We start from the raw sequence: 25,894 nt of genomic DNA on the forward strand, positions 1-25,894 counted from the left end.
AAATTTGCCACATCCCAGCCCAGAACCAGCATGTCCTTCTCAAAGCAATGTTTTGTAAGTTCTTTTGTAACACTGAATGGGGACTTTAAAGGGGGACTTTTTGTTTGCTAATTGCTTTCAGATCTAATACTGTGCAATATAGGGGGCACACTCAGAAACATTATTTAAGAATCTGACCCTTATGCAAAGACACTCTGTCTAACTTTATTCATAACAAATCCAAATCCATTGGTATATAATCCTATGAATACACCCCCCAGGCATCATGTTTTTTATCTATCACTAGGGAAATTATGCCACTCCGAAAAGAGAGTAAAGCTTCCTTTGCTTGACAATGCTGAGCATGAACAGTTTTTACTTCTGTCACTGAGCTGTGAATACCACTTAACTCCAATCCATATATCTATTACCTTTTTGCATCATACGTATCTGCTCAGTTGTCAATAAATTGCTGTAAAAGATGCACATTATGGCAAAACAGCTGCTAAGAAGATGCTGCAAAGCTATCTAGATGGTTAGATTCAAATTGTAAATCTATTCGCTTATTTTATTTTTTAAAAAAACAAACTTTATTGGAAATTTTAAAAACAGTGAGAAAACACATAATGTTGTCTTCTGAAACAAATACATGTACATATATTTAGTCCTGTCTGCAGTCATACATTACAGTGGTACCTCGGGTTACTTACACTTCAGGTTACATACGCTTCAGGTTACAGACTCCGCTAACCCAGAAATATTACCTCGGGTTAAGAACTTTGCTTCAGGATGAGAACAGAAATCGTGCACCGCCGGCGCGGCAGCAGTGGGAGGCCCCATTAGCTAAAGTGGTCCTTCAGGTTAAGAACAGCTTCAGGTTAAGAACAGACCTCCAGAACGAATTAAGTTCTTAACCCAAGGTACCACTGCAGTTTACAACCACTAGGATCATTTAATGAGCTGTTCAGCAATGCTACATCTGTGCTGTTTTAAGCTGAGGGTCTTAGCTATTTGTGGAGAGAACTGGTATTCTTTCTCAGAAATCCATTACTTCCTCTTTGTAGCAAAGACCCAATAAGGGTCTGGAGCCTAGTGCTGTTTCAACGGCTTTTCTTTTTTTAAAGATTGTGAAGTTCAGGATATTGTTCTCCTGGGTGGCAACAGCAAGAAAAGCACCCTTTTCTTGCAAGTTCCCTCACCCTTTCTCATTTGCCCAAGGAAATTAGGCTGTTTATCCTCAAAAGGAATTTTTGAGTTAGGTTACACACAGAAAGTTCATGACAACAATGAATTATGTTGATAAAATACAACTGAAGGGGCCATTCCATAGAGAGATTTGAGTTTCAGTCCTGACCAACCTGAAGCTAAGTCCCATGTCCAACACTTGGGGTGGTGGAGCAGCATGGCCGGGGGGCCTGGGGAGGTTGCACTCAGACTCACTTTCTGCATAGAGACTCATCCTGGAACTGTTGTGGGTTCAGAATGCTCAAAAATCGTAATTTTTGAAATCCAAAAGATGCAGGCTTAGTTTCTCATGAAAAGATGTCTATATCCTTCCCCTTCCAGTGCTATACCAAAATACTATTTTCTTGAGTTGGGAAATCTCCTCTGGTGATAGTTGCTCTTTTTAAAATAATGCAGGAAAAGGTAAGCGTAGATGGCCTTTTAAATGTACTGCGTTACAGTTGTGATCCCTTGTATAGAAAAATTCCTTTAGTCAGGGCATCACAATGGCTCTGAATGTGAACAAACCTATTCCTGAAACACACTGAAAGCCAACACCATTTTCTTAGTGTACTAATGAATATTAATAGAAAATACTACAGCAGAAGGAGAAAGATTCCATTCACTGATCTGACTTTTCTATGAAAAAACTGTGTTTGTTAGACTTCAGATTCCTGGTATATTAAAGATGGTTCAAATGCTTCTTTAACAGTAGAATATTAATGCATTAATGTTTCTGGAGCTGGAGTTTAAAACCCTCCAGCTATATTGATGTAAAGGTAAATAGGTAAAGAGGACCCCTGGTCTCTTGGGAGGGGTCCTTTCCTGCTGCCTGTCCCCAGTGGTGGAACCTTCTGCCCCAGAAAGACCATCTGAACATTTTTATCCTGGAAGTAGTTTTATCTGCACTGGAGGGTTTTTCAACATGGCGCCGAGGTAAGACGCGCTTACCGGTGCTCTTCAGATTTCTTTTAATCTTCTTTTAATCCTTTATATTTTATCTTAACTGACCCAGTCAGTCTTTGAAGCATTTTATAATTGCTGCAGCTACATGCTATGGCACCTTTCTGAGAGATTTGGCCCTGATCCAGATTGCTGCAGACTGTTCCTTGTTTCTCTCTTATCAGCGGGCCGGCCTCGGCTGCTAAAAGAGAAGAGAACGCCATTATCCTAATTGGAGAGAGGGCTTAAGTGGAAGGCGCTGTATGGTGTTTAAAACCTGGATAAGTCATCGTTTGTGCCCAGGCTGCTGTCATAGAGGGTTGAGAGAGGCCAGTGGAGCCAGGACATTTGGCACCCTACCCCCTAGACATCTTGAGGCTGTCACATTTCAATACTTCCCCTTGTGAAAAGCTTCTGCAAACTGGGTCCGAGGTGTCCACGAAAGACTGATGTTGTAAGTGGATTTTACCGCAATGGAGAGGAAAACTTCACTATTATTATCCATCCAAGGAGCTTTCACCCACGGTGCCATCTTCTGGTGGTCTTAACTATCTTATTTGTGTGTCAAATGTTATGTTATTTTAAGAATCGTATAATCCTTGGCCTGAGGAAAGTATGGGTCAGAACAAACGCTTGAGAGACTTTGACGAGCCCCTATCATCCCCTAAACCAAAACTATCAAGGTTGGTGCCACACCGGAATAGAAGAGGGAGTGACAATGCTGAGCATTGCTTTGCGGTGGAAACCCAAAATCGCTTCCTACCTCTAATTGATTTAGAAGCCACTCCAACTCTGACGACTCAAAATTTTTCAAAAGTAAAGCCTGTAAAGGAGAATACGAAAGAAAAACTCTCAACACAGGATGATGGTTTAACATCTGATATGGGGGAGTTCCCCAGTTGTGAGCAGTTACACTTAGTAATTAAGACCCTTCACTGTATCTTTAAAAGGCTGGATGAGGTATCTTCACAATTATCCAATATCCTGCTGAAAGTCGAAAAACTTGAATCAACAACACAATCTTCAGTTTGTGAGGTCAAAAACTTATTGCCTCACCCCAATTCAGATAAAAGAAAGGAGACTAAAATTAAATATATCTTAAATTCCCAATTGAATAATCAGATATTAACTCTGCAACCCAAGAAAAGTTGCCTTTCTGTCAGGTCGGAAATAGGAAGATGGTCATCGCTAGAAGGGGCTAAAGACTGTTTAAGCAAACTTTTAAAAATTAAGAAACACCAGATTGACCTATATGCGGTGATGCCCCTGTTCCGACAGACCAACTTCTTGAAGGTGATACTTGCGTTCCACTCTGAAAAGATACCATCTATTATTGTTAGGCGGAAAACGCTTTTGTCCATGGCCGATATCGTAGCAACGAGGGTTTTTGCAGATAGCAAGATCAAACCCCTTCTAAACAGGTGCCCTGGCGGTGAGGATATTAGGACAAGAGACTCTGCCTTACTTCAGAATACTGTCAGGCCCCACTGCGATGATTCTGCAGCGTGCCATTCTCGACCAATCTCGATACCCTCTCAAACTGCCATACATGAGGACGGAAACCTGCAGACTGCCCTTGATGAAAGGGAACTTATTGATTCGTTCAGAGCCCTCCCTCCGAAAGAACAGTCGGTGATGATACAAAGATTTGACACGCTTAAATCGCAGCTTTTGCAAGTCCAACACAGAGGGGAAGATACTAACGATGCTTCAAACAACCCCACTTGGGTTCACCGGACAGAAGTGGTCGACCTTCTTCAGCTCCGCCCCACTTTGAAAACAAAAACCACCCTGCAAGACTCAAATCTTCAAGTTGTTTCTGCCCCCAGTGCTATTCTACGAGACGACCAGGCTCTGCCATCCTCACTTAACCTTCATCTACATCCATCGACCAACACACTTAAGGACGAAACTCTGATTTCCCTGCCTGACTCAAATTCCTCTTTAACTCACTCATCTATGCCAGAGCTAGAATCTTCTTCAGTTTCGACCAGATATAGAAGTAGTCCACAAGTGATGCCCCTGAGAGAGTCTTCCGCAATCACCGCCCCCGTGATGTCCCCTCAACTACCTTCTTTAAAGGAAAATGTGAATGTTACACTTCGGGACCCGTCGTCGGAAACGATTGAAGACCCGATGGGACGCATCAATAAAATCATCCTAATGCCTGATGATAAATCTGCTAGAGGGTTTCCTCCGACGGACTTAATTTCTCCCTCTCTGGGTATTTCTCTGTCAAGTTGTACAAAGAATTTCGAAATGAAGAGACTTCCTGTTCAGGGATCTATTTCTAGTAGATCATCTTTGGTGTTCCAACAGTCGAACCAAATTGTTAAAAATTTTAATTTGGAGGGCTCCTCACAGTTACCATCTTCCCAATGTAAAATAACTGATTTTTTTGTTACATCTTCTGTCTCTTCCAGAGAGTCTGCCCCTCCTTCGCTTTGACTGTTAAAAGAACAACACAGAAGTCCCCAGCTAGCAGTCCTAAGTTGGAATATTGCTGGCTGGAAAAGGAAAAGATTGGATCCCGAATTTTTGTCCTATATAAACTCTTTTCAGATAATCCTTTTGCAAGAAGCATGGGAAGAAGATAAAATAGATATAAATGGCTTTGAACTGATATCACATCCAGCTAGTCCCTCCCAAAAAGGTGGCCGGTCCAGAGGTGGTCTTGCAATCGCCATATCGCTTAAAATGAGTGCTAAACTCTCGCTAGTTCAGACTTTTCCTCCTTTTGCCTTTACAGGTCTGATTTCAAGCAAAAAATTCTCCCTATTAATCACCAATGTTTATCTTCCTCCAGGTGGTCTTATATCGGACCTCCATTATAGATGGGATTCTCTGGAAGATCATTTATTGGCATGCTATGTTATGTACCCTAATATTCCATCGATAATGGGTGGTGACACGTACAGCCGCCAATTGGGATGGGATAATCAAGGCCAAGTGGTGGGTACCTCCCCCCTACCCAAAATCTGATTTAATCTCTTTTACATCAAGAAGATCTAAGGACATCAGAGTGAATGAGGCGGGAGTCCTTCTTTATCAATTGACCATTCGTATGAATTTGAATATTCTGAATGGCAGTTGGTAGTGACATGAGAACTCCCCTAGTTGAGGCCCAAACCACCATTCACGCACCCAGGCTTGCAGACTATCGCTGCCCCTTACTATTGTACGCTGACGATGCGGTGATCCTCTCATATTCAAGAATTGGTTTGAGGAGGGCCTTTAAGATCTTCGCGTTATATTGCCAAACAAATTTACTTACTATTAACCATTCCAAATCTAAAGTCCTAATTTTTTCCAGGAGTCGTAAATTGTATAGGTGGGAACTCGAGGAGAAGCCAATTGAACAAGTCTACAAATTTCAATATCTAGGAATTTACTTCCAGCATAATATGGGATGGAAAGCGCATATCACATACTTACAAAATAAGGGCAAAGCCCTTATCTACGCTCTATTACGCTTTTTCTTTACAGAGGGGGCTATGCATGTTCCATCTGCCTTAAAAGTTTATAGTGCAAAAGTGGTTGCAACTATGACCTATGCGGTCCCTTTATGGGGCGCTTTTGTAAACCTCATGCCTCTGGTGACATTGCAAAATCTTTTTCTCAGACGCCTTTTGAAACTACCCTCCTGTGTAAGCAACTCGGCTATTCGCTTAGAACTTAAGACCCCCTCCTTAGAGATCCTGATGTGGAGACATGCCTTTAATTACTGGCTGTCCCTTTGGCATAAATTGCCCAATTACCATCTTATTCAGTGCCTTTGGAGAGATGAATTTACCAGCCCATGGGCAACAAAAATCCATTCCAAACTGTTGTCTTATGGAATCTCGCCTTCCGATATACTAAATTTAGATCTAATTACAGCAAAAAAGGTCATCAAACAAAGATTGGAGGAGGTTGATTTGCAACAAAATCTTACTACAGGTGGAGGTACATGTTCCCCGATAAATCAGGGCATTACATTTATGTCCCAGATACCTCGATATCTGTCTACCTTATCGGTTGCGTCGCATAGATTCGCTTTTGTTAGAGCCAGATTTAATGTGTTCCCCTCAAATGTGCTGAGCAATAGATTTTCTAACGGTAAAACCTCTGTTTTATGCGCATGTGACAACAAATCAATAGAATCCCTTTATCATATCTTGTTTAATTGTCCTTTATATATTGTTCCCCGATCAAGGATTCTGAGTTCAATCATTTTGGAAACTGTTGCTAAACCACCTGAATTACATCTAGCCTATCTACTCCAGGACATTGACTCTTATAGAACATTACAGGTTGCCAGATTCCTGAATTCAGTTCTTTCATATAAAAGACTTCATGGAATGCTGCATGACTATTAAAAATCTAGTAAACTCTATCCACCATCTTTATATTCAAGGCCACAATATGGTACATCTAGAGATTGTATGTAGCGTGAAGGAGATTATGCGTTGAAATATTTTAGTTGATATTTTAGAATGTAAAATGCTATTTTATTTATTGATTGGTTTTACCTTGTGGGCTTATAGGCGAATAAAGTATTATCTATCATCTATCTATCTATCTATCTATCTATCTATCTATCTATCTGCACTAACTGTTAGTTGGACTAAGCCTCAAGGGTCTGAATGTTTTTGTGTGTTCTCTCCTGTTGAGGGACCAACTAACTTAGAGATAAGAAAAGCCAGGCAATCCCTAGCTCAAATCACAGCTGAGCCATGAATTTGCTGGGCGGCCTTAGGGGGTAGCCTCTGTGCAACCCCCATTGTAATACAAAATTAATAGGGATTAGAAAGGCTCTTTATAAACGGTATGTCAATATGCTTGCTGGATGATGATGATGTGCTTGCAGTCTCAAGCAGCAAGCTTTTGGGGAATAATAGTCTGGGTCATGATGGTGGTGGTCATGAGTGGTGTCCTGCAACTAACCTTGCCACATGTGCTGGTTCTCTTTGGGGTGCCAGTCACTCCATCCCGTTCTCCCTCCATTCCTCCACCCCAACTAGTCAGCCAGCAATTCTGTGCCCACTGAGTGTGGCCAGAACTCATTGTGCTGTTGGGGAGCGGAGCCACTGATGCCCAATCTCATCTGTAGTAAAATCTTGGACTCCTCTTTTGATTTCTGTGCATAGCTCTCACTTATGGAATCATAGAATTGTAGTGTTGGAAGAGACCCTGATGGTCATCTGGTCCAACTCTCTGCAATGCAGAAATCTCAGCACGTAGTTTCCCTATCCAATTTGAAACCAATTTGAAACCCTGGTTAGCTTTGCAAATGTTCTAGTATGTTTTTTAATTGCTGCACTACGTATGTCCCTCAAGACTTTTAAAAATAGCTTCTCAGTGAAAACTAGGAAATGATTTGCCCAGACAATGTGATAGTGTCTCACTAGCTTTTCTTTATTTGTGTGTCCCTTCCTCTACCCTCCTTTCCCAGCCATTCAGTTCCTTCTCCCACACATTTTTAATTCTATTCCTTGGCCAATGTTCCATAGGGAGCCTTAGGGTTCTTAGTCTGCCCCACATGCTGGGGGAAAGTCACCCAGAGATTTGGGTCGAAGTACACGGAAAATACTAGACCCTACCTCTCCTTTCCATCTACTTGAACTGGTGCCTTGAGGCCCTGCTTCGTGTGCCTCCCCCATGAGAGGAGCAGAGGGTGGCATCAGGAGAATGGGCCTTTTCTACTGTGGCTCCCCATTTGTAGAATGTTCTTCCTAGAGAGGCTCGCCTGGCAGCGTCACTACATATATTTAGGCACCAGGCAAAAACGTTACAAGTGTGTGGAGGGTTATTGCTTTGTTTGCTATTATGTTATGTACTTTTGTGTTTTTATACTATAAACTGCCCCTTGGTTCTCGGCTGAAGGGCAGTATATGAATTTAAGAAACGATTTTTTTTAAAAAAACAACTGAACCAGTTTTGGGTTCTGTGAGGGGAAGCAAACTGAAGCTTAATCCAAATAAGATTAAAGGGGCTTTTGCTTGGGAAATTGACTTTTCTAGATTGAGGTTTGCAACTGGTTCTAGATGGGGTTGTGCTCCTCTTGAAGAATCAGGTTCATGAGTTAGGAGTACTGTGCCCCTCAGTACTAACTAGGGATGCTCAGGTGGTGGTGGTGAATAAAGCTGCTTTTTATCCTCTGTGATCCATTTTGGGAGAATGGATTTTGCTTCCATTATCCATGCACTAGTTAGTGACATCCAGTCTAGACTATAATGCATTCTACCTTACATTATAGAACTTGCATCTGGTACAAAATGTAGCTGTGCAGCTTCTGCTAGCACCAAATAGGTTTAGCATGTTACACCAATATTGTACCAGTGTGTTTCAGGGGCCCATTTAAAGTGCTGATGATGAACTTCAAAGCCTCAAGTAGTTGCCGCACCTGTACCAACCTGTCCACACCTCAGTATCTGCTTCAGGGAACCTGCTTCGGTGCCTGCCTACAAAAACAATTTGGCTAGCAGGCACACAGACAATGACCTTCTCAGGGGTGGTCCTGCAGTTATGGAATTCACTCTGCACTTTTGATTTTTACAAGCAAGTTTTTAAGGCAGACATTATCCTTAGAAACCAGCTGAAGTTGTTAAAATCTCTCTCCTCCCCCCAGATGTGCAGGCTTATATGTTTTAGGGGAAAACATTCCGTATTTTTGATTAACATGTGTTCATGGAGCTCTGCCCTTTAAAACTAATGTTAGGCCCATTTGCTCAGGTGAGGGGAAACAGTCCCTGTGCTAATTAGAATTTTCCATTAGAAAGCACATCATAATAATTACACGAAACTCCAGCAAGGGGCAGTACAGGACCAATTACTGTCAAATCTGTTCTGGTGAATATTAGTATTGTGCTGATCACAATGCAGTTTAACTCATGTTATGGAACTGTTTCAAGATTCTAGAAGGACAGAAGTTTTTCAAGCTACAATGTGTTAGTTAATATGGCTTGGTTTTATGCAAATAATTTTTGGCATGTTCACTTTCATTGCAGGGGGTGTCTTGAGCACAAATACTGTGGTTAAAACATGCTTTCTTAGTGAATAAACATCACTCTTGGAAACACTGGGAAAGTAGTTCACTTAATATTCAAAACTAAACTTCTGATTCATGTATAGCAACAGCCCAGGAGAGAATAGTATTGACTGAAAGATTGACTGAATTTATATACGGCCCTATACCCAGAGGTCTCAGGGCAGTTCACAAAATAAAATCAAAATATAAAACTACAAAATATGCAATCAAAACAAAAACACCAACCCAATAACCCCCCCCAAACCCCACATTTTAAAAGGGCATAGGAAGATTATCAAGAATTATAAGAGTATGTAAAGGTAAAGGGACCCCTGACCATTAGGTCCAATTGCGGACGTCTCTGGGGTTGCGGTGCTCATCTCGCTTTACTGGCCAAGCGAACTGGCGTACAGCTTCCGGGTCATGTGGCCAGCATGACTAAGCCGCTTCTGGCGAACCAGAGTAGCACACGGAAACGCCGTTTACCTTCCCGCTGGAGTGGTACCTATTTATCTACTTGCACTTTGAAGTGCTTTTGAACTGCTAGGTTGGCAGGAGCTGGGACTGAGCAATAGGAGCTCACTCCATCGCGGGGATTTGAACCACTGACCTTCTGATTGGCAAGTCCTAGGCTCTGTGGTTTAACCCACAGTGCCACCTGTGCCCCTTTGAAAAATGGAACCTACTCTCTATTTTTCCTTCCTCAAGTAAAAAAAAAAAATTTAATTCACCACCAATATATTCCCTGTAAGGTGGAAGCCTGAGGTGTTTTATGTGGCTGGTCTATTGCCAACCCCACCTACCTTCCACCCCAGTACTCTCATTTTCCTACTCATATTGAAATACTGCCCCCCAATGAGGCCAAACTTAGATTCACAAAATGTTTAGGGGTATGCATCCCCCTGTGTCCCTCCCCAAAAGCACTGGGTGGGAGGATCACAAAGGGGTTTCAAAGCCTCCTTGTATGGCTCCTTTCCACCTTGAATGGAAACCATGTCCCCCTCCTTGAGCAAAGCCTGCTCCTAAGACTGTCCGCTTTCCATCGCAGCAAAGCAGGGCGAATCATTGGTGAGGCAGGAGGTGCAGCATGGGAAGGAGGCCAGAAGCATCAGTCAGCCTGGGAATCATCTGATGCAGCAATGGATTACCAGGCAAGGAGGGTGCCGCTTCTGGCCACCTTCCCACACTCCCAAACATGCTTCTGATTGGCCATGGTGGCAGAAGCAGCAGATTCCCAAATTAGTTTGGGAGGAAGAAAGTGGACAGTAGTGGTTCTGGTCAGCTCTGGTTCCTGGGAGCAGGGGCCCCAGGGCTGGTGGAAGGAGGAGCCAGTAAAGCAAGGCTGCTGCTGGGGGGCTGCTGCAGCCTGTTCTGCCTGCCCCTCTGCAGCTCCTCTGGGCCATCCTTCCACCAACCTTCATCACACTGAAGCTTGAAGTGCCACCTGCCTGTGGCCATGCAAACTGCAACGTGACAACACTATTACATTCTTACTATATATGTAAGATTTGGAGGATGGGTTTGAATGCTTCCAGATGCGAACAGTAGCCTTGGCTGAAAAACTGACTTGCCAAATTCATGGAACTAAAGGAAAAACAAGTGCGTATCTTTTCTATAACATTTGGCAATCGTTTACTGAGCACGTGTAGCAAGAAGTTTGTACTCAGAATCTGCTACAGTCCCATGGCAACATGTGGAGAGACTTTTTAAGACTATCCTTCAGAAATAAGTTCTGATCTTTCATAGCATTGTGTTGTGAGTTGTATTGCTGTATCTGTGATATACACTTGAAAATTAATAAAACATATTTTCCCCTAGGGGGCGAGAATCAGATCCTGGCCTAAAAGGCAGAACGTGTTTTATTATTTTTGTAAGTATTTAGAAAATGGAAGCGGGTTGAAATTGAGAAGCCTTCCTTTTTCATATTCACTTGCATTTTTGAGTTTAATGGCTGTGTTAACAAAAAATGCCGCACATATGATAGTGAGTGATAAGCTCATTCTCAAATGTATGATGTTCATTTAAAGCAAAAGGCTCATTTATATAAATAAGGGCAAAGCAAGCTCAGAGAATTTACTTTTGTTCTCAAACAGCCTGCCTTTTGCAGGCGGGCTTCAGTGCTATTACATTGCATCTAATAATAAAAGAACTGGAAAAAATGGAGCAGCAATCTATACCAGGAACCTTTCTGAAAGGGTCGTGATCCTATTAAGGCTTCTACCTTTTCCAGTCCCCAATGTCGGTGAAATTGAATGGAATGCAAATTGGGACAGGGCAGCGAACTTCATTGAGCAGCTTAATAAGTCAAACTATGCCAGTAATGGGAATTCTGCATTTCCCCCTCATTTTATTGTGTGTACACTTTTTAAATCGACATCTTGGTTGAGGTGAATGACACAAAATGGCATCAAATTGAAAAACAGGAACAAATGCTTAACCTTGGAAGAAAGAACCATTGAAACCAGTGGTTCAGCGAGGTAATTTTAGACCCTGGACTTCATGGTCTTGTGGGGAAGAGCTTAATTAGATAGTCATGTGCATTACTTCACTTGTAAAGCACACAATTAATATTTTTCTCCTCTCCACACCGCACCATTCCATGTTTTAAAACTGTTTCTATGTACCTGCTACACCAGAGTGAAAAAACAAACAAGAAACAGATTGCCAACCCTGATTTTAAATAATAATACTCTAAGCTTGTGCAGTTTCACATTTTAAAGTCAATTAAATCATAGTACCAACATGGTTTTTGTTTATTTATTTATACTGCACCTTTTGTCCCTTACATGGACTCAATGCTGATTACAGATAAAATAAGAATAGATAAAAAACATTGGGGAGACAATCATTTTAAAACAATTAAACATTAATAGAATTAAAGCTATCTATCTATATTAGCATATGTATCTATTCATATGATACCTGTTTAAACCACACAGACAATCACAACAAAAACAGCATGGCACCAGCACTGTTATTAAAAACAGTCAGTTCCCCAAAGCCAAGGTAGTCAGCCAACATTCTAGATTTGGAAGGCGATGATATAGAATTTGGCTGGCATGCATGTCTTTGGTGTGGGAAAGCTAAAATTTATAAGAGTTTTACAAACCACATTATTAGGAAGAATTTATATAGAGTTTGGGAGAAATACAAAAATTAGTTGGAAAGGAAAACACCAATATGGTTTCCCCCCATTGAAGCAACGACAATTAATAATAATAATTTAATAATAATAATAATTTTTATTTATACCCCGCCCTCCCCAGCTCAGAGCGGCTTACAAGCAATAATAAAAACAATTAAAATACAACATTAAAATATTAAAATGTAGCCTCATCGCAGGAGGAGAAGGAAAGGAAAAAAGAAAGAGAGGGAGGGAATCAAATTGGCTCCAAGCCAAAGGCCAGGCGGAACAACTCTGTCTTACAGGCCCTGCGGAAAGAAATCAGACCCTGCAGGGCCCTGGTCTCATGAGGCAGAGCGTTCCACCAGGCCGGAGCCAGAGTTGAAAAGGCCCTGGCTCTGGTTGAAGCCAATCTAACTTCCTTAGGGCTCTTAATTAAGAGAGTTAATATGGATAGACAATGCGCGACATATAGGGAACTGCTGGATTTTACATGGAGGTCACTCTGACTGAAACCTATTTGAAAAACAATTATTACCAAATTAGGACAAGCTATTGTCTAAAATGTATAATTCTTTATTAGAATGGGAAACAAAAGGCAAGCTAGTCAAAGCTTCAGTGACACATTGGGCAATAGATATAGGACACAATATAGACTTAAACCTCTGGGAGAAACTGTGGGAAAATGATTTCAAAGAGAATTACAGTGGTACCTCAGGTTACAGACGCTTCAGGTTACAGACTCCGCTAACCCAGAAATAGTACCTTGGGTTAAGAACTTTGCTTCAGGATGAGAACAGAAATCGTGCTCCGGTGGCACAGCGGCAGCAGGAGGCCCCATTAACTAAAGTGGTGCTTCAGGTTAAGAACAGTTTCAGGTTAGGTACGGACCTCCAGAAAGAATTAAGTTCTTAACCCGAGGTACCACTGTAAAGTCATAGTATGCTGTATGGACAAAATATTCATCTGGGAAAGAGGAGCCCACCATCTTTGGATTCCCCACACTCCTCAAAGTTTGTGCCTTCCACATCTGTTGTACATGTTAAAGGTAGTAAAGTCCTATATCTCCAGTACTTTGGGAATTAATGGGAGAAGATAAGAGACCAAGAAGCTGGCAATTCTGGATAGGCATTTGGGGACTTATAAAGTTAGCCTCTCCCTAGACGTGTGGCCTAATAGACCTCAAAAGTTCTTTTTCAAGCCTGGTTTAGGAGAATTTTTCAGGCCTCTCCAGAGGTGAGATGTGGGGTAAGAGTTGAATTCCCTTGAATGCCCCCTTTTCATCTCAAAATTAGACCCAGCTTCCACTTGATATGTGAAGGAGGCAGTCACATGAACAAACTAAGAGGCCTGGCCCAGTCACCTCTGATTTTGCCCTAACTGATAAGGAAAATGTTATTAATCCTGGTCTGCACACATCCTGCAAATTTCTATTTTACTTACTCCAGATTTAGCATGCATAAGATTGCTGACAAGCTAGTGGACGTCAATACACATTGAAATTCTGATGGAATGTAGTTGTATTACAAAGTGGGGTCTGCAACAAGGAAGCAGGAATGGTGCTCTGTGGTTTCAGTTAGCCTGGAACAGGAGCCTTGTAGCACCGTTTGGGCTTGTGAAGGATACCTTTTCCCTTTCTTGTTCTCCTGAAACCTTTATCCACTTAATATAGTGCTCGGGGTCATGCCAGGCTGCTAGTGTGAGCTAGCCCTGAACCTGTGCTTTTAGTGCTGTATAGCACACTGCGGATTTACTTATTTTTAACTTCATGCTGTGCATCCCTGGAGGTGCTATAGGTACTGGGGCCTCAAGAAGACCCTCCGTGGGTGCCCGGGGCCATGGGTGCCATGCAGTGTGCATGGCCCTGGCACCAAAATTTGTGGGTGCCCAGCCCCTTCATGGGGAATTTTGTTGGTGCTTGGGCACCCAGGGCCCCAGGGAGCTGGCACCAATTCCCATGGCCAGCTGATATGTTCCATAATTTTTAGACCTTCCTCCTCCCAAGACTTAAATGAGAATTGCCTATAGGAAACAATGCAGAAATTCATGGTTTTAGTGTAGATGTCCTGTGTGCCTGGGTTCAGTGTGAACTCAGAAGATTCCTCTCCAGACTATGATTTACTCTAAATTCTTCTATCTCTGTGTCCTCAACATTTTGGAGCACTTGGAAGCTCTTAGTCTTGGGGGCGGTATGAAAAAGCAATAATTTACCAATAATATTATACATCATATACTTGGGGTGCCCCATCCCCAAGTATGATGAAAGCCTATAACATTTTGAACACTCTGAAATTTACTTCTAAGTAAATATCCTGGAGTCAGTCCATAAATAATTTGAAAATAATTCATATGATTTATTTTTCCTTTAATTTTCCAAAAGATCATTGCATTGTCTATAAATACAAATGCCTACCTATGTTTGGATTATGCAATTGTCTGCTGAGGAGACCATTCTCAAGTCATGGCCTTATACTTATTTAGTAAATTGCATTGATTGTGCAAAGTTGGATGTAACATGTAACAATTAAATTTATTGCCCATGATATATCTGGATTGCCAATAATTCATATTGGTTCACTTATCTTCAAGCCCTAAGACTAAATGGAATTCACTTAGCCAAGCTCAGACTCTCCCGTAAGTACTTAATCGAGAATCTGTCTCCCTCTCAAGAGGTTTTTATTAAAATAAAATGTGACTCACAGCAAACCTGACAGTTGAGCAGTTAGCTTACAAATCTGATTGTGATGGCAGAGCAGGCAGAATGAATATATATAACTACCCTGACATGTCAGTGCAAGGCTGAAAACAAGAACTGATGAATGGGATGAGCTTGGCCTCCCGCCTCGCAGTGCAGGCAGCGTTGGCGAAAGAGAAGGCTCCTTGTGCTGGCTGACCCGTCTTATCTTTGCAATTCATATTTTGTTACTGTGTGTTTCAGGGAGGAAACACAGGCTGACATAGATGCTTCGTTTAAGGGGGAAGCGTTTTGGCAAAGAGGAAAAGAAGATTGGGTGTAGCTTTTGGACTCTGAACTCACTGGCTTCATTTAATGTATCCATTTGTGTTGATGTGCATGCTTCATTTGCGTAAATTAACTAACATAGCACATACGTACTTGCATGATTAATAACCCCAGATTTTACTTTTCTAGAAAAAGAAGTGCCAGAACTTGTTGACCTTTTTTTAGGGGGAGGACTTCTCCGCTCCCCCTACCATTGCAGGAGAAAAATAAACTCCACAGCCCCAAGTGCCGTACCTCCCGACACCTCTTTTGTGCAGCCTGAGCGCTGTGCGGGGCGACAGCACCCCAGCGCTACAGAGCTGGCGGAACGCAGCAAAGAGGTGCTGGAACTCAGTTCCAGTGAGTTCTGGCTGGGAAAAAAAGCCCTGCTTATACTGTGTAACAAACAAGCAAGAACAGCTGAAGTTTGACTGCCTCTCTACTTCTTTGACCTAGTTTGGGTAATTTCCTTAATCCTGTCACTGCACTCCAATAAAAAGCTTTACTTGCTCAGCTGTTCCTATTTGGCTGCTGATGATTTCTTTGAGATTAAGCCCTGCATTTAATCAAATACTCTAGTAATAGCTTCTGGTTTGGTTTGGTTTGGTTTGGCCTGGCTAGGCAGCATTCTTAACAGTTTTGTCACAGATTTGGTTACGCTCTGTCATGTACACATAGGAAGTTACTTCAAAAGGGTGTGTTGTATACCTGTAAATGTTTTATGTTAATAACCTAAGATTCGAGAAAAAAGGTTTTTTCCCTGTACTTTCAGGTATGTAAAACCACCAACTTCTAATAGTAAAATCCAGTTCTACCACATCCATAAGAGGGTCTGGGCGATGAACATATAATGTGTGAAAGACTTCTAATAAAGACATGTCCACCACCTTCTAAGGCTGCCTGCTCCACTGTCAAACAGCTCCTGCCTTAAGGAAGTAGTTGTTGATATTACTATTTATATATTTATTTATTCATTCCCCTCATTTTCCCCTGACAGGGACTCAAGCCAGCTTACAGATAAAAATAAGAACAGCTAAAAACATAGAAGAAAAACAAGCATTAAAGAACAATTAAACATTGATATAATTAAAACTGTACATATACATAAAAAATATATTACAACTATACAAATAATTGCAATAAAAACAGCCCATTCATTAAAAGCAGTCAGTTCCCAAAGCCTGTAAAGAAAGTCTTTACTTGGGTTTCCAGCTTCGTCACAAGTCAATAGTGATCACTCCTCATTGCCCTCTGCAGGGGAAAGCCAGGATTTATGACGCAAAAATCCTGGCAATGTTCCCCAGTGGGGTCTGGGGAGCTCACTGCATTCTGCTATGCTGCTGAAGCCGGTGTCTGCCAACGTGAAAGGCCGAGCGGGTGCGACCTGGGAGTGTGTCCCTGCCGTCTCCGCCATGATTTGTGCTTGGTTCCTCCAAAATTTCTGGCTCTTGGAAGGTATCTGAATGTTTTCTTTGAAACTTGAGAATCCTTACAACAGCTGGGAAAGGAAGGGGGAGGACAAGGTGCTTTGTGCGTTTATATGGTTTTCACGTGGTCTCCTTCTTGTCCTCCCCTGCAAAATGAAAGAGACTTCTGTAGCCGCTCTTGTGTTACTCTGTTTGTTACCTCGGAAAAGAGGAGAGAGGCTTTTGATTTATGCTCAACAAGGAATCTAACAAGATTTTACTATGCCCTCTCCCCTCAACCGAGGCTGAATAGACTTTATTTAAAATTATTCCTGGACTGGGCTAGGAGTGCTGTTGGTGCAGTGAAAAAAGAATCAATTGCTGCTGAGCAGGTATGGCGGAGAGGCTGAATTTGAGAAAAGATCCCGTTTTTAACTGTGCTGAGGAAGAACTCCAGAGAGGAATTTTAATGGCAGAGACTGAATATGCACTCTGTGACTTATTTATGGCCGCAGCGCATACGCTAATCGGTGAACAGTGGAAGGAATGGAATGTGACCTTTACTTGTCGGTGGAAGGAAGGAGGCAGTCCGCCTTATTTAAGGAGGGAGTTCCAAAGCCTGGGAGCAACTACCAAGAAGACCCTCTTCGGCATCCCCACCATGCGCGCCTGTGAGGGTGGTGAGACTGAGAGAAGGGCTTCTCCTGAAGACCTCAGTATTTCCGATAGCTTGGACCTAAGCCATGTAAGGCTTTGTAGGTGATAACCAGCACTTTGAACTGTGCCCTGAAACAGACCCATAGTCAGTGGAGCTGTTGCAACAAGGGAATTGTCTGCTCCTTATAACCACCTCATTCAACAATCTGGCTGCAGCTCTTGAGGCTGGTTGAAACTTCTGGGCAATTTTCAAAGGCAGCCCCACGCAGCGTATGCTACAGATCTGTCCAGTGTTTAGTTCATTCATTCATTCATTCAGCCTTTATTGGCATAATAATGTTCAGTTGAAATCCCCTTCCTTGGTTTGGGCCCTACCTTAAGAAGCAACAGGAAAACCTCCTTAGCTTTGGAACTGCAGAGATGGGCAGGGGTCTTAACACCAATTATGCAGCAGCCCCCTAGGTTCAAGACTGGGAGCAAGGCTGGCTCTTTTGGCCACTCTGCTTCTGAGCTCACTGAAATACAGACTTGCCTCCCCTGGCACTCTCTCCTTGGAATGCCAGTGGATTTTAATTGGCTTGAAAAGTGGCCTCTGATTTTGACTGAAAAGCAGGGTAATGAATGAATGAATGAATGAATAATATTGTTCACGGAAGGAAGCAACTTGATAGCAGCTTGAAACAGTAATAGCCCTAAAATAAAAACAAAAACACTGGCATGATATAGTAACACAAATTGAATCCCTGGTGTATTTCCATTTACAACTTCCCTTCTGGTAGAACAACTCAGTTAAAGAGCAGGTTTCAAGTGCTAAATTAATATTTTTTTAAGTACATTGAATGAATTAAATTGCTTCTAGTTACAATCTTTTATCCCAGATTTCAAGTGAGAGTTGTTAACCTAGCTATAAGCATACTTGGCTAGTCTAGATGTATTCAAGTCTCCAGGGCCAGATGAACTGCATCCAAGAGTATTAAAAGAACTGGCAGATGTGATTTCAGAACCACTGGCAGTCATCTTTGAGAATTCCTGGAGAACAGGGGAAGTCCCGGCAGACTGGAGGAGGGCAAATGTTGTCCCTATTTTCAAAAAGGGGGAAAGAGAGGACCCAAATAATTACCGCCCAGTCAGTCTGACATCAATACCAGGGAAGATTCTGGAGCAGATCATTAAGCAAACAGTCTGTGAGCACCTAGAAAGGAATGCTGTGATCACCAATAGTCAGCATGGATTTCTGAAAAATAAGTCATGTCAGACGAACCTGATCTCGTTTTTTGACAGAATTACAAGCCTGGTAGATGAAGGGAACGCAGTGGATGTAGCCTACCTTGATTTCAGCAAGGCATTTGACAAGGTGCCCCATGATATTCTTGTAAAGAAGCTGGTAAAATGCGGTCTTGACTATGCTACCACTCAGTGGATTTGTAACTGGCTGACTGACTGAACCCAAAGGGTGCTCATCAATGGTTCCTCTTCATCCTGGAGAAGAGTGACTAGTGGGGTGCCACAGGGTTCTGTCTTGGGCCCAGTCTTATTCAACATCTTTATCAACGACTTGGATGATGGACTCAAGGGCATCCTGATCAAATTTGCAGATGACACCAAACTGGGAGGGGTGGCTAACACCCCAGAGGACAGGATCACACTTCAAAACGACCTTGACAGATTAGAGAACTGGGCCAAAACAAACAAGATGAATTTTAACAGGGAGAAATGTAAAGTATTGCACTTGGGCAAAAAAAATGAGAGGCACAAATACAAAATGGGTGACACCTGGCTTGAGAGCAGTACATGTGAAAAGGATCTAGGAGTCTTGGTTGACCACAAACTTGACATGAGCCAACAGTGTGACGCGGCAGCTAAAAAAGCCAATGCAATTCTGGGCTGCATCAATAGGAGTATAGCATCTAGATCAAGGGAAGTAATAGTGCCACTGTATTCTGCTCTGGTCAGACCTCACCTGGAGTACTGTGTCCAGTTTTGGGCACCACAGTTCAAGAAGGACACTGACAAACTGGAACGTGTCCAGAGGAGGGCAACCAAAATGGTCAAAGGCCTGGAAACGATGCCTTATGAGGAACGGCTAAGGGAGCTGGGCATGTTTAGCCTGGAGAGGAGGAGGTTAAGGGGTGATATGATAGCCATGTTCAAATATATAAAAGGATGTCACATAGAGGAGGGAGAAAGGTTGTTTTCTGCTGCTCCAGAGAAGCGGACACGGAGCAATGGATCCAAACTACAAGAAAGAAGATTCCACCTAAACATTAGGAAGAACTTCCTGACTGTAAGAGCTGTTCGACAGTGGAATTTGCTGCCAAGGAGTGTGGTGGAGTCTCCTTCTTTGGAGGTCTTTAAGCAGAGGCTTGACAACCATATGTCAGGAGTGCTCTGATGGTGTTTCCTGCTTGCAGGGGGTTGGACTCGATGGCCCTTGTGGTCTCTTCCAACTCTATGATTCTATGATTCTATAAGCAGACTTAAAATAGGTGTTTCTTAAGAACCTGCTGACAGGATAAGTGCAGTGCTTCAAGTAAACCATTCTAATAGTTGGGCATTAAACATCTTATTTTACTTAAATGTGTCTATTGTAGAAAATGTCCTTTGTGAGAGAACTGAACTTTGTACCATAACCAAATTCCACTGACACCATTGTGAGTGGTATTTCACAGGAAGTATATGTTCAATACCAGCATGAGTTTGATCAAACTGCGGGAGGCAGTGGAAGACAGAAGTGCCTGACGTGCTCTGGTCCAGGGGGTCCCGAAGAGGCGGACACGACTAAACGACTAAACAACAACAACAAATATATTCAATGCATTTGTTAATGCAGTTCTAAGTGTTTATGTAACTTTTAGACTGGTCTGGCTGTAAGTATCAGGATTATAGGCTTGTGTGTGTAGCTGGAGAGTATAGTATTTAGTGAATGAAGTACAGTGGTACCTCGCAAGACGAATGCCTCGCAAGACGGAAAACTCGCAAGAAGAAAGAGTTTTCAGTTTTTCGAGGTGCTTCGCCAGACGGATTTCCCTATGGGCTTCCTTCGCAAGATGAAAGCCCATAGGGAAATCTCCGGGGACAGCGGGGAAGCGCAGCGCGTCTTCCCCACTGTCCTCGGACCTCCTCTGAAGGCTGGCGGTGGGGCGGAGAGACCTCCTCCCCCCCGCCAGCCTTCGGAAGGCTGCTCCGAAGGCTGGCGGTGGGGCGGAGAGACCTCCTCCCCCCGCCAGGCTTCGGAAGGCTCCTCCGAAGGCTGGCGGTGGGGCGGAGAGACCTCCTCCCGCCGCCAGCCTTCGGAAGGCTGCTCCGAAGGCTGGCGGTGGGGCGGAGAGACCTCCTCCCGCCGCCAGCCTACGGAAGGCTGCTCCGAAGGCTGGCGGTGGGGCGGAGAGACCTCCTCCCGCCACCAGCCTTCGGAAGGCTGCTCCGAAGGCTGGCGGTGGGGCGGAGAGACCTCCTCCCGCCGCCAGCCTTCGGAAGGCTGCTCCGAAGGCTGGCGGTGGGGCGGAGAGCCCTTCTCCCCGCGCCAGCCTTCAGATGGCTGTTCTGAAGGCTGCCGGTGGACCGCCAGCCTTCAGAACAGGTCTGGGGACAGAGGAGAAGCGCAACGCGCCTTCCCCTCTGTTCCCGGACCTGTCCTGAAGACTTGCGGTGGGAGGAGAGTTTTCCTTCCCACCGCCAACATTCAGAATGCTGTTCTTAATGTTGGCGGTGGGGAGGAAAAACCCTCCTCCCACCGCAAGCCCCGGGAACAGAGGAGAAGCGCTGCACACCTTCCCCTCTGTTCCCAGACCTGTCCTGAAGACTTGCGGTGGGAGGAGGGTTTTCCTTCCCACCGCCAACATTCAGAATGCTGTTCTGAATGTTGGCGGTGGGGAGGAAAGCCCTTCTCCTCACCGCAAGCCCCGCAAGCTCCGGGAACAGAGGAGAAGCGCAGCGCGCCTTCCCCTCTGTTCCCGGACCTGTCCTGAAGGCTTGCGGTGGGGAGAAAAGCCCTTCTCCGCACCGCCAGCCCGGCAAGCGGTTTCCATAGGAACGCATTAATTGATTTTCAATGCATTCCTATGGGAAACCGTGCTTCGCAAGACAAAAAACTCGCAAGAAGAAAAAACTCGCGGAACGAATTAATTTCGTCTTGCGAGGTACCACTGTATCTGAACTTCCACATTTCCATATTCTCTATGGCAAATCTTTAACCCGGGGATAAAAATTGGGACTCAAGCCCAACCTCCTCCCCGATCAAATTTTCCCCTTGAAGAGACAGATTTGTGTCCTGCCCCCCCAACACATACACACATCTTGCTCGATCCAGACCACCAACCCCCAGTCCATTTTCTCTGTTCTCCTCTGCACCCACCTTTGCAGTCCTGCTTGCCCCCCACCCTGAGTGCTCTTCACCAGTGCCACCTGTCCACGCTCCCCCTGCCCCCTCCCCTTTCTCAGCTGCCAAGGACTCCACTCAGCTGCAGCCCTGTTTACCCCCTACATTCCTCGTTCCCCCCACCCCTCTCTGGTGAATGTTCCCAGTCACCCACCCACCTCCCTCCCTCCAGCTACCCTTACCCCTGGAAGACAGTCACCCTTCCCACTTCCCACCCTCCACATTCCAGATGTAGTCTCAATATCTGCCCCCCTGCCCACATCCACAGGCCTTTTCCTGAGCCTTCCTGATCATGGAGGTTCTTCCACCATGCCCCTCACAGCCACTATCCCCATCCACCTCGCCCGCCTGCCTGCCACTGTCACAGCACACAGACGGACCTCCACAGTAACCATAGAGAGGGAAAGTGGGAAGTGGAGTGGCACGCCATCTTCAGCACCTGGGCCCCCCCAGGATAACCAGAGGTAATTTCTTGGACATTCCAGGATCCAATCAGAAGCCAGGAATGTTTTTTTAATAAAAAAAATTGGAATGTCCCAGTAAAAACAGGATGGTATGCTGTGGTGGTTTAGGCAGGTGTCATTTCAGTCTTCTAAAAAATTCTTGCTTCATATTCCATGTGTAACAAAGACTGCTGTGGAAGGCAAGAATTTGTCCGTTTTGTGTGCATGTTAGCTTTCCTGAAATATACCTTGTTAATTTCCACATTTCTATATTTCACATGGTTTAGTAAAGTGTCGTTTCAGTGTTTTAAAACTGGCTTCCTTTCGTTCCTTGCTATTGCAGCACTAAGTTAAGACTGCTGTGGAGGGCTGTAAGCAGTGTCCTCAAGAATCTAATGTCTTCCAAATTGGCATGGCACCTGCTCATTCTGGCTCTTTCCATACTGGTGTGAAATCCACTGGGTGGTTTTCATGTACAAGCCCAATTCAAATGGGTGAGGGCTGTGCAAGACCCCTGTAGTTAGATAGTGTGCTCTCAAAAAAATTGAGAAAAGCAAGGTTGTTTTTTTTTAATGCTTTATTGAAATTAAAAGAAACAAAAATCCAGAAATAATTAAAAAATCATCAAATCACATTAAAGTCTTCTTACATCTGTAATGACTTCCCATCACCCCATCATGCATCTACCACCTATTTCTTCAAGCGCACTTTCTGTTTTCATGTATTAATTTTCATTGATGACTTATTCTATGAGTTTCTACTGTACCACAGAGATCATTCAAGGCCTGCCATTGACGTCCTGTTATTACGATGTTCCTTAAGATATTTTTTGTACATGTCCCATTCTTTAATCAGTATGTTCTCTCAATTTCCTTGTCATTTTTGCCAGCTCTACGTATTCTAACAGTTTGCTTTGCCACTCCAGTTTGGTTGGGATTATGTCCCCTTTCCAGTGTGTAGCGATTAATATTCTTGCAGCTACTGTGGCATACAAGAATATTTTCCTCGCCGTTTTAGGGATGTCTGAACCTAGAATACCCAAAAGAAAAGCTTCCAGCTTTTTAATAAAAGAGATCTTAAACATCTTTTTGAGCTCCTTATAAATTACCTCTCCAAATTTCTTTATTTTCTTATAGTTCCACCACATATGTAGCATTGTACCTTCCGCTTCCCCACATCTCCAACATTTACTTGAGGTATTTTTATACATTTTAGATAGTTCTAATGGTCTTAAATACCAGCGGAATTGCATTTTCATAAAATTTTCTTTCAATACATAACACACGGTAAACTTCATATAACCCAGATCTTGAGCGCATTTAACCATTACTGATTTTACCTCCTCCTCCTCGACTTCCCAGACAAGGAGGAGTCTATGCATTTTAGAAAGAGTTTTTCCTTTGGAGTTAATCAATTCTTTTTCCAAACTGGAAGGCTCCGTCGCAAAACCATTTCGTTTATCAAGTTTAAATATCTCATGGAGTTGATGATATTGTAACCAATCTTACAGATATACCCTAATTTCTTCAAAACCTTTTAGTTTCAGCTGATTTTCTTCCTCTTAACAATACTTTGTATGTTGGCCAATTCCCTTTCATATTTTTCTTCTTCACTGCTAGTGCTTCTAGGGGAGATATCCACCATGGGGTTTTGGGTTTAAGCAGATCTTTATATTTTGCCCAAACCATATATAGAGGTTTCCTTATAACAGGCTTTTGTGTGCCTTGACCTTGTCGTAACCTAAGTAGGCATGCCAGCCATAACAGTTGTCAAATCCTTCTAGATCTAAAAGGGTTCTAGGTCAGCATTTTGTAGTATACACCATTCCTGGATCCAGGAGAGACAGGCCACCTCATAGTAGAGTTTCAAATCTGGCATGGAAAATTCCCCTCTTTAAGGTCAATTAATAGTTTATGTTTAATCCTGGGCGAAAAGCAAAGTTTTCTTATATTCATGCTCAGGACCAGAGGTGATCTCTTAGTAGCCTCAGCCTAGAAGCTCTAGGACCCAGTATTGGTAAGTGGTAGGAGTATTTGGGCCTTACAGCTTCCACTGAAGGACAGTAAATATTAAATGCAACTTTTAGATTTAGTCAATTAGTAGTTAATATTTAATTAACAATCACATTCGGTTTTTGGTTTTTGCAGCTTAAGCCTCCGTTTCTTTTCAGAAATGTCAACCAGAAGTTCAAAATACTCTAGCCTCGCCTGAGTGTAACAGTTATTACCAGAAAGGGAAAGTGTGAGGAATTGCTTTAAAGCTACATATTCTTTTTGCAGGTAGGCCCATTTTATTTTAAGCTTTTCTTTCACTTCCCTATTCCTAACATTGTTTGCTGTCATCCCAGGGTATATTGTGTCCTGCAGTATAGGAATAGATGGTGAAAATGATAAAATATATGTATTCATTCCTTGGACACATGTCAGGTTATTCCAGTGAGTGTAATAACAAACAGAAGGTCAGAAAATAATCACTCTCTGTTCATGGTGCCTATAGAACATTTGATCAGCTTGTGGCACCATGTTGCCTTAAATGGACATCCACACACACTCTCTATCCCAGCTGGTGGGCTGGCCAGTGTGTCAGCTTGCCCAATGGCAAGTAGGCCCCCTTAAACATTAGACAGTATGTTAAAAATGTTAATGACATTTAGTAGCTTGAAAAATATAGTAGAAGTTCCAATATAGTAAAATTCTCAAAGGACCATGTGATGGGAAAGTTTGTTTTGCTGGGCAGGTAGGGTGAACAAGTGCTTTCTTTTTCTTTTTTCCCTGCCAGGAAACGGTTAACAAACGGCAGCCTCTGATTGGCTGGGGTTCCAGGAGAGGGGGTTGAAAAGGAGGAGATTTGGAGAGACAGTTTAGTAGGTTGGGAGACAGGAAGTGAGAGGAGAGCGAGCTGGTTCTGGGTAGGAACATCCACTCAAAAGCTACAGAAAGGAGTCTCTGAGCGTAGCATGAAGGACCGTGTGTGGTGTCCTGTAAGGAATTAACTGGGAGGCTGAGCCAGGAGAAGTGGAAGCTGTGAGGACACAGTCTACTTCAGTCTCATTCCAGTCAGGAGGGGGAGAGATTCTTCTACAAAAAGAGAAGACCAATTAAGAGGGGTGTGGAGACCCCTTGGGTCTGCTACTTGGAGTACCTCAGGAGTAGGGTAGTCAAAGGGGTGTGTAACTGACAGAAAATACCACCTTGAACCAAAGTATTAAGCAGCAAGAACTGAGAAAGAACTGAAGTGAAATAACATTATAATCTGAAGTATCCTATGTTTTACCCACTTTGTGTCATAAACTTCCTTGGTTAAATAAAATCTCTCATTTATTTGATCAAATCCTGCCTGAGACTCCAAATTAAGTTTTCCCTCACACAAGTCCCCCACAAGATAATCTGGGGTAGTTTGTAGGAATTCATGGCATTGGTGTTCTGTGAGGTGGGTGCACACCCAAGGGTGCCAGGAGGGAAAGTGCCAGTGCGCAATCGCAGACCCCAAAGTGGCACTGTCGCATGCAAGCACATGCTTTGAAAATCTTATTTTGTAAGGCTGCAACATTGGTCAGGGCCACCAGGTGACGTTGTTGGATTGGAATGAATGGAGTTGGCCATTTTACTTGGGTTAAAGCTGCTAACACACTCAAGGGGAGAAAGAAAAAGCCCAACTGTTTGGCCGAGGAGAGAGGGTGAGACCAGCCTGATACGGTGCTTTCTGCTCTCTCATGCAGCACCCAAAGCAAG

At 43.3% G+C, this 25,894-nt stretch overlaps 1 protein-coding gene across 12 annotated transcripts in view; it reads left to right on the plus strand.

Annotated features, from left to right (window-relative positions):
* Nucleotides 1–25,894, plus strand: part of LOC128400250 (poly(rC)-binding protein 3-like) — a 285,355-nt gene that overhangs the window by 136,698 nt on the left and 122,763 nt on the right. For 5 of the 12 annotated variants that reach the window (XM_053362385.1, XM_053362389.1, XM_053362395.1 and 2 more), the window contains one exon: nt 24,334–24,442. The exons of the other annotated variants lie outside the window; for them this stretch is intronic. The gene's annotated coding sequence lies outside the window, so the exon portion shown is untranslated. The remainder of the gene's footprint in view (nt 1–24,333; nt 24,443–25,894) is intronic. 12 annotated transcript variants of the gene reach the window in all.

Source organism: Podarcis raffonei, chromosome 13, assembly GCF_027172205.1.
Source record: "Podarcis raffonei isolate rPodRaf1 chromosome 13, rPodRaf1.pri, whole genome shotgun sequence".
Taxonomy (NCBI): Eukaryota; Metazoa; Chordata; class Lepidosauria; order Squamata; family Lacertidae; genus Podarcis; species Podarcis raffonei.